Source organism: Mya arenaria, chromosome 16 (assembly GCF_026914265.1).
Source record: "Mya arenaria isolate MELC-2E11 chromosome 16, ASM2691426v1".
NCBI lineage: Eukaryota > Metazoa > Mollusca > Bivalvia > Myida > Myidae > Mya > Mya arenaria.
In genome coordinates this window covers 20853826-20863413 of record NC_069137.1, presented here as the reverse complement: position 1 = coordinate 20863413, position 9588 = coordinate 20853826, and the positions used below count along the sequence as shown (strand labels likewise).

At 31.7% G+C, this 9588-nt stretch overlaps 1 protein-coding gene across 1 annotated transcript in view; it reads left to right on the top strand.

Moving 5' to 3' along the window:
- Window positions 1–774: 774 nt before the first annotated feature.
- LOC128222233 (golgin subfamily A member 6-like protein 7) overlaps window positions 775–9588 on the top strand; it is a 75645-nt gene continuing 66831 nt past the window's right edge. The window contains exons 1-2 of the mRNA XM_052931180.1: window positions 775–831; window positions 2431–2500. The gene's annotated coding sequence lies outside the window, so the exon portion shown is untranslated. The remainder of the gene's footprint in view (window positions 832–2430; window positions 2501–9588) is intronic.

The window sequence follows — 9588 nt, the reverse complement described above, 5'->3', positions numbered from 1 at the left end:
GAGGACACCGATTCTTTCTTCTACACAATTCCTCTATATCCTGAACAAAGGCATCACCTTTTCGACCAACTGTCTGCTATTAGGCATATGACACTTCAAATACTACTGTTTTCATAAAATAAGCCAAGGACTTGACCAACTTAACGCTTTTAAATCCATCAGCACTACATTTGCCAAACTAAACGCTTTTGAACTCCTTTAAAAATAGATATAAATTGATACTACAAATGACCTGACATGTCCGTACCTTTCCACGTATTCCTATTGCCTTACGTTTCTCCCGTTTTTAGTTCTTAGAAACCTAAAACGCATTTTACTACTAACTACTTCATACATATGTCATTTAGCTTTCACCAACTTATAACGATTACGAACATCTACACACAAAAACACGTATACGCCAATTTAAATAATCTATCATGAAAGAGTGACAGACGCGGGGGTTATAAGTTGACAAGATTCCTTCCCAATTCTAATGATATTACACTGTTTTGTGCATATATCTTTGTTTATCTTGCATGTATTATACAATCAAAACAAATTCTTAATTTATGATAACGCTTGAACATTGTGTAACCTTACAATGCTCTTTAAAAAAAGAATGATTCAACCAACAGTTTTTTGTAGGAGGGATTGACAGTTTAAACATTATATGATAGCGATTTTGTCGTTATTGAATTAAGCATAATCAAGTGCACAAGTTAAAACCCTGTCGAACCTGTCCATGTCCTTTAACGCGTGATAAGATAATGAAATCAAACCGCAGGCAACCATATTATACATGACGATCATTATGTGGTTCAATACGGATTGAAGTGGACAAGTAGTATAGTGAGTATTGTTTTGGTTTAATTATGATTTAAGGTGTTTTCAATTATTGTTTTGTAATGCCTAAATCTCATTTAAATAATTGCTGTTTTAATGAATGAAAATTTGGAAGGTTAAATGTGTTTGTTAAACAAAAATGGATAACCAGCGGTAAGTTGTTAATTTCAAAATATATATTTATTAAAATTTATAAAATATTTATTTAAATTGTAAACACTTTTTGCCAACATGTTCCAAGGGGAAGTTACTCCAAAAGGATTTCAAAAGTAGTTTTGAAAGTTGATATTTTCACTCCTTATTTTGCGGTGAAAAAGGAATCTATAAATTATTCTTATATACCGCCTTGGAACAGTCTGTAAAATGTAAATTTACTGGGGGTTTAAATCAGTTTACGTGCACACACCTTACTCTTATTCCAACAATCCTGAATAAAGGAAAAAACCTAAAAGGCAAAAAAAAGTGATAAAATTCATACATCTAAAATCAATAGTTATTTCCATTAGTTCATTTCCGTCGAAATTAGCATAATTAGATATCAAGGACAGCGTGCTAAGATAACGTCGTTATTTCATGTTTGTTTTTTTAATTTCACTTAGTTGTCTCGCTTAGCTGACATTTATATACGCATGCATAATTGTTTGGAAAATTATATAATTAGAAACATAGAAGTTTCTTTTAGGGATAACTTAGTGTAGGGATAACTTAGTTATATCATGAGAAGATGTCTAGATAAACTACAAGGAAAGTCAACGTTTTTAATGACCCCTATGTAGTGCAATTGATAAATTTTATTACAGAAGTTTAAAATCTGAATCTCCATCACGCGTGTTATACTTCACGGATTGTAAGAGGTTAACATTACCTTGAACATTTTAAGTCAATAGATTCGATTACGATAAGATGTAAAATAAAATAATAAATTCAAACGCGGCGTTGTGTGTACCTGGTAAAGATCTGCGGTCTCGCCGGATTCGTGTTTACACATCAAACTAGACGGTATACAGGTCACCAGAAAAGCGTCCTACCATACTATCCCCTTTATACCTTTCTAACTTCGAGCAATGTAAGATTCATCAAAAGATAAAAATTGTTTTTCTTTTTGAAATTGCCAACGTTGCCGAAATTGACAATTTGTCTATATAATGACACAGTCAACCGACAGTATCTCATAATAAGGAACGTACTTGAATCGCAATTTATCATGACATATGTGACCTTTTTAAATATGTTTCAAACGATAACGTAAACGTTAAATGGATATTTTCCTCGCTGAAATAATTTGAAATAATAATTAGATCACAATACATATTAATATCAATATTTTAATACTTTGGTTTCATTTAGTCGAATGCTGTATTTTCTGTACTCTTTGATCTTAAGATATGTGTTTAAGTAGTGATATGTAGCTATAATTAGTATATGTTGGGATTCCCATTAGTACGGGGACTCGTTCATTCAGTTCGTCTAGCCAATGTTGATAAGAATACGCGTTTTATCTGTTTGTTTGAATAAGTCCTTTAAGAATCAACTATAGAAAATTTATTTCGTTCAGCGCATTTACGTCCTTCATTTCCTTGATCAGAATTGTATTAATATTTTCAGGCCACCGGTAATATCTTTCACCCTGAAATCGAAAACAAAAGTGTGATCCGCAACAGAACAGGTCACTCAGGTAAATGTTCACTGTATATGTTTTTCATAGTATGAATTGTATCTAAAAATGTCCAAACATCAAAATAGAAAAACTTTATTTTCCTGCCAACGTTTCGGTCATGTAAGCCTTAATCAGGGCAAAAAAGCAACAAGAAAGTAAATCGACGTCAAAAAACAACTTAAAATGACGTCAACAATGTTAGAATATGGATTCATTTAGCATTTCCCATTGGTACCATAGACAAGTCTCTTATGAAGTAAGCCCAAAAGGAAAAACAAATATCTGACATAACCATGCTGAAATAACTTTTCATGCTGATAAATTAAATTGTAAAAAGGCAAACAACATTTTTATTTGAAGAAATGGGGACACAAATAAACCGTATTCCGTCCATCAATGTTTCAAAAATATGAGGACCTTAGAGCTGATTAATTGTATTGCATGTGCTTGGAGGTTAATCTACAAATATATTATGGCTTTACAAAGTGTGTAACCGAAAACGGTTTATCTTTGGGTAACATTATAGACCTATAAATGGTTACCAAAAGTCAAAAACAATATTTTATTGTTCGGAACTAACATATCCATAGATGATATTAGTTTAACGCTACATTGTTTTGTATATATTTTGACTAATGGGCTTGAATATCACGAGTGTTTGAACATTTATGAACATTGTACATTGAATATCACGAGTGTTTCAACATTTATGAACAATGTACACTTTGTTTGAACATAACTATTTCTGTTTACTTACATTGTTTAAGGACTATTAAGAAGTTGAAGAACAGCTATATAATATACTTTTAAAATAAATAAGTTTTCATAATACGTTTTGTTAATATTTAGCATTTATCATGGTTCGAGATTATATCGTTAAAATACCGTTTTGTTTCGTAAGTATTGGATCCGTATCGTACGGTGTCTGTGCTTAGGGTACCCGAACCTACTTTATACTAAACAATACAAAGCATTGAAGGGACTGATTTTGGACTAACATATCAAATGTACCTTATTGGTCAATATTTAGACCATGCGAGACTATGGTATAAGCCCAAGAACATTTATAGAACTGACAATAGATCTGACAGGCTGAAATAAATTTTGGTTTGGAATTTGGTCCTCGTCATTCTCCATTTCCAAAATGGACCAATAAAAACAAATGAACCCACATATTTCAATCAATAATTGCGGGAACGAGAACATAAACATAATACCAGTAAGCAATACATACAATTAAAAAAAATCAGACACATACAAACAACTGAAAATGTTGTATTTGAGAGAAGGGAACAACTCACATGAAGGTTCGATTCAAATTTTGAACCAAACCATTTCACTACATTTATGCACATTATACTTGAAACTCTAGAACACTTGATAATATAACGTAAAAGCGAAGTGAGTTTTCTGGCATGCATGTTTGAATAATAGCAAAATGTTTAAATGAAGAAATACAATTTCGACCTAATAAACTACTGTTGTAACATGGTTCATAACATAGCTCGACAATGGCAGACCAACTTTAACACTTTACATATATTGATATGGTGCATATTTTTAAATTATCGTTCGGGGTGATGTGTGATTAGTATCGTACTGGTTCGAACTGGATAACAACGCTTATTTGATAGTGTACCATAAAATAAAACGTAATTTCTATGTAACGAAGACTCTAATAAATTACACTGATTTGATATGGTCACTTACCGACTTTGTTATAACTTCCGATTGTTAAATGTACTTGAAATAAATCTCATTAACAACAAATCTATAATTCATAAAAGAAAACAGTGATATAAGCTACTCGTACATCTTACAAACACTCTCATATACCTTATATCACTACATTCCCTTACATAAGATGCCAATTCGGCAATACAGAATGCATGTTGAGGACACAGATATATCTCCCTCTTCAAAGGTATTTTGGAAATATTTACACAGTACAGAAAATATAGACGAGCTAAAAGAACGTTCGGGACTTAATGCAGTTATCCTCAATCATGTAGTGGTTGTATGTTATTAAGTTTAGTCAATAACATTATTTGATTCTAAAAGTTTGTTAAATAAACATATATTAAGTATTTCAGTATTTTAAATTGTTCCAGATTATTTTATTATATGCAAGAAAGAAAACTGTTTATAGAGTTTATATAAACCTATTGTCACTAATTGTTCTCCACTTAATCAAAAATGATATTGTAAACCCTACATACGTGTCGAAACAATATAATATGATAATTTATGGGCTAATAAAAACGGGATACCGACACTAGCAACAGAGTTCGTATTTCAACGCTTTAACATTTTCATTGAATTTGAGAATCGAATGCATTTACACAAATGGTATAACGAGTTTGTGTGTGGATTCAAAGCAATACAGGCATTAATTTGTCTTGATTCAGGGCATAATGATAGATTTGTTTATGTTGATTCAATGTAGTAGAGTATAGTATCGTGCTTTAGACTTACCGTAATGCATTGTCATCGTATAAGGCCATGTAGCAATGCACTTGACTTAATTAAAGGCCATAGAGTATCACTAATTTATCATGACAGAAGGAATCTAGTTAAAAAGAATCATGATCCATGCAGTTATTCATTTATCATGATCCAATGCCAAATTGGTAATAATAATGAGTGAAGGCATTACAATAAAATATTTCGGTATTAGTGTCATGCAGTAACATAATTATAACGAATCACTGTCATTCAATAATAAGTTGATCCTAATACACAGTAATAAGTTGATAATTATACACAGCAATGAGTTTATCAAGTTAAAATGTAATAGATTAATCATGATATGCAGTAAAACGGTGATCATGATACGAATAATTTAATTAATCCTGAAATACAGAAATATTTTTACCATGATCAACAAAAAATCGTAGTTGATCATGATACACAGTAGTAAGTTGAACATGATACACAGTAGAAAGTTGAACATGATAAACAGTAGTAAGTTGATCATGATACACAGTAATAAGTCGATCATGATACAAAGTAGTAAGTTGATCATGATACACAGTATAAAGTTGATCATGATACACATTGATAAAATGATTATGAAACACAAACCATAAGTTGATCATGATACACAGTTAAAGGTTGATCATGATGCACAGTAGTAAGTTGATCATGATACAAAGTAATAAGTTGATATGATACACAGTAGTGTGTTGATCATAATACACAATAGTATGTTGGTCATGATACAAAGTAGTTATTTGATCATAATACACAGTATTATGTTGCTCATGATACACATTAGTAAATTGATCATGATGCACAGTATTAAGTTGATCATGATGCACATTAATAAGATGATCATGATACACAGTGGTAAATTGATCATGATACACAGTATTAAGTTGATCATGATACACAGTAATAAGTTGATCATGATACACAATAATAATTTGATCATGATACACATTAATAAGATGATCATGAATTACGGCCGAACACAAAACTTCATTCATTATGATTCGATGCCATAAAGTAATGCTGATTTCGCATTTAAAAAAGGAGATATTATAATCGAAGGTCATATTAAAATTAATTTCTCGTTATTCGAGGACGTACCGTAAAAAATACTTGTATTCAATGTCATGTTGCTGTTTGAACTGTTGATTACTATTTATATATGTGTCATGATCCATTACGCAGATCGAAATATCTTGATTTAACAGAAAACCATGTGTGTTATTTTCAATTGCTTAGCATTAAAACAATTATCAGGTAAGATAAACTTTTAAAAGTTTGATGGTCTTCTTTTCTGGTACGAAATTAAAAATATCTTGTACAAAAACTCATCTTCACATGATGTCTGCTTTTTATTAAATTGAAATCGTTGCACTAAATAGATCACGGACATATTTTGGGATAACAGTTGATATGGTCTTGACCGAACATTCACACTGCTTTGTTGTCCTAAAGTGTAAATAAATGGACATTGTATTTTACCGATTACTATTCGCACGCTACATTTAGAGGTGTTCATCTTTGAAAACATCTTTAAACAAATAACAACTGATTTATAACAAAAGTAAGTAGAAGCCAACATGTCTGTAAAATTGGAATAATGCATGTTTATCAACACATTCCATTACTAAGGAACATTATAAAAGGAAAAGCCTATTTATTCATAGTAATATAATGTTTGGGGTGTTATCCTTTATTAACGTAAGTACACCGAATGATCAAAGAACCTCCAAGAAAAAGCGTTGTGTCTTTTTTCTGGAATGATTATTACCCACACCTTTTCTGCAATCATAACAACACATGAACGATGTGTTTCATTTGTGAAGGTGAAATTCATAAATAAAAGTTCATGTATGAATTCTAATCTAATACAAGTAGCGCGTATCTAGCTTTCTGACACGATCTTGAAGATAAAGCGTTAAAAGGTTGTTTCCTTCCTGATAACCCTTGTCCTTTAATTTAAATAGACGTTCACATCTGTCGCCCTTAAACAATTGTTATCTGTGTTACAGTCTCAATTGGAATATTATCATTGTTCAAGTAGCGAACATGTAAATACAATGCAATACTAAAGATATAAGATCATGTATACCTTCAAACTATAACAGACCGACTATTGTTTTAAACTTGCAGAAATAAACATCAGACAATACTATTGTTTACAATAACTTGTAACAAAAGGCTAGTTCCGAAGCAAACGTACAACGACATGCTATTTTGAAATATTGTTAAGCACAATAATAAGTTTCATTAATATAACAAAAGACCTTCCATATTAGGACTGAGCTATTCTGAATCAGAAACATTTTTAAAAGGTTGTTACATCATAACAATACAGCATTTCCTTAGCATAAACACGTATCTGATCATACATATACTGTAATGTAAACTACAGCGTACAAAATTTCTTTGGCATAAACACGTATCTGGTCATATAGGTACTGTAATGTAAACTACAGCGTACATCATTTCTTTGGCATAAACACGTATCTGGTCATACAGGTACTGTAATGTAAACTACAGCGTACATCATTTTTTTAGCATAAACACGTATCTGGTCATATAGGTACTGTAATGTAAATTACAGCGTACATCATTTCTTTAGCATAAACACGTATCTGTTCATACAGGTAGTGTAATGTAAACTACAGCGTACATCATTTTTTTAGCATAAACACGTATCTGGTCATTCAGACACTGTAATGTAAACTACAGCGTACATCATTTCTATAGCATAAACACGTATCTGTTCATACAGGTACTGTAATGTAAACTACAGCGTACATCATTTTTTTAGCATAAACACGTATCTGGTCATTCAGACACTGTAATGTAAACTACAGCGTACATCATTTCTATAGCACGAAAACGTATCTGGTCATACATGTACTGTAATGTAAACTACAATGTACATCTTTCTTTAGCATAAACACGTATCTGATCATAGAGGAACTGTAATGTAAACTACAGTGTACAGCAGTTCTTTATCATAAACACATAGGTAACTACTGTGTAAATGTGCTTTAAAGCATTCTAACAGGAGCGACGTCTGGTAATGAAGGATGAGTAGGCAGATCTAAAGTTCTCTGTTAATCCTTGTTTAGAATTCATATATAGTCGTACTGTAAGGTCAAATAGTATTATGTAAATTCTAAACGTCTCTGTTATTCCTTGTTTCGAATTCATATATAGTCTACCTGTAAGGTCAAATAGTATTATGTTTATTCTAAACGTCTCTGTTAATCCTTGTTTCGAATTCATATATAGTCTACCTGCAATGTCAAATAGTATTATGTTAATTTATTAGTGTCTGTGAGTCCTACATTGTTATGCTAACTTTATGTTTTCTCCTATTTTCCAATATCATGTTCAATGAAGGTTTGAATGCCTTTTATTTTAGATGTTTAAATTTTCGATATAAAAGGTAGAATATTCATGAAAGGTTATTATTGACATGCAAGCTCAAACATAAAGTATTTCGAAAGAAATAGATAAATTGAATATAGTTTTTCTTCTTCTATGATTACTAAGCCCTTGACATCTATCAAACGACAAACAAATCAAATCATCAAGTCATCTACTGACCATGCTCAATTTGACCTTGAACATCTACCTACCGACACATAAATCAATAGGGGTCAATTTACTAACCATATTCTTATGACTTTGAGCATCTATCTACTGGCACTTGATTCAATAGGGGCCATCTATCCATGGTCACAGCGCATACCATGTTTGAAGACTTTGCTACAAATATATTTATAGTATACGAAATACAAGGATTTCTTGTATACCAGATAGGCAACAGCGCCCCACTTCTTCTTTCGGTAACTGTGTAGATTATAAGAAGTGGCACAAGAAACTGAAATACAGGAAGCCCGAATATATATTTAAACGTGAAGTTTAATCAGAAAATGAATATAAATAATTGTCAACAAGGCTTTTTAACGTTCAACCTAGACATAAAATTGCTGCGGGTCTGTAAACATCATCGCATGCTCTGTTTTCCATAACATAGATATATCCGTTTTTTACATCAATTGTACCACAAATATATGATTTAAAGTATGCAAAAAGAAAATACCGATCACATGTTTCCGTTCCATATTGAAAAGTCCGACCCTGAGGCACACGACTTGGCCAGTAACTCGGCGAGCCTCGTTATCAGCTTACGTGCATGTCCACGAGTCGGATATATTTATTAAGACCGTATGTTCGATTTATATATGTCAAATTCCAACAAATATGCCATGTTTTTATGGGTTCAATGCGTGAAGTGGAGATAATTTAAAATTCCAACGTCAGAAGGGAAACAAACTTTTAAATAATAATTATATTTAAGCAAATGCATTCTCCTACATGTAGTCTATGGTATGGTATCCCTTTCCGCGAAGTATAATACGAAAAGCGTTGCAAAGATGTCAAGATTTAATTATATACAAACCTCCATCTTAACGTTAACGATTAGTCTTCAATTTTGTTCACATGCTGAAATGACTCTATGTATGTAGAACGTACGTCTGTATTAATGATCAACATGTTCGTCGTAGGTTTGAATCGCACTATCCCTATTGTTTTGTAATTATTCTTTTTTATAATTAACTTACTGAAATGTC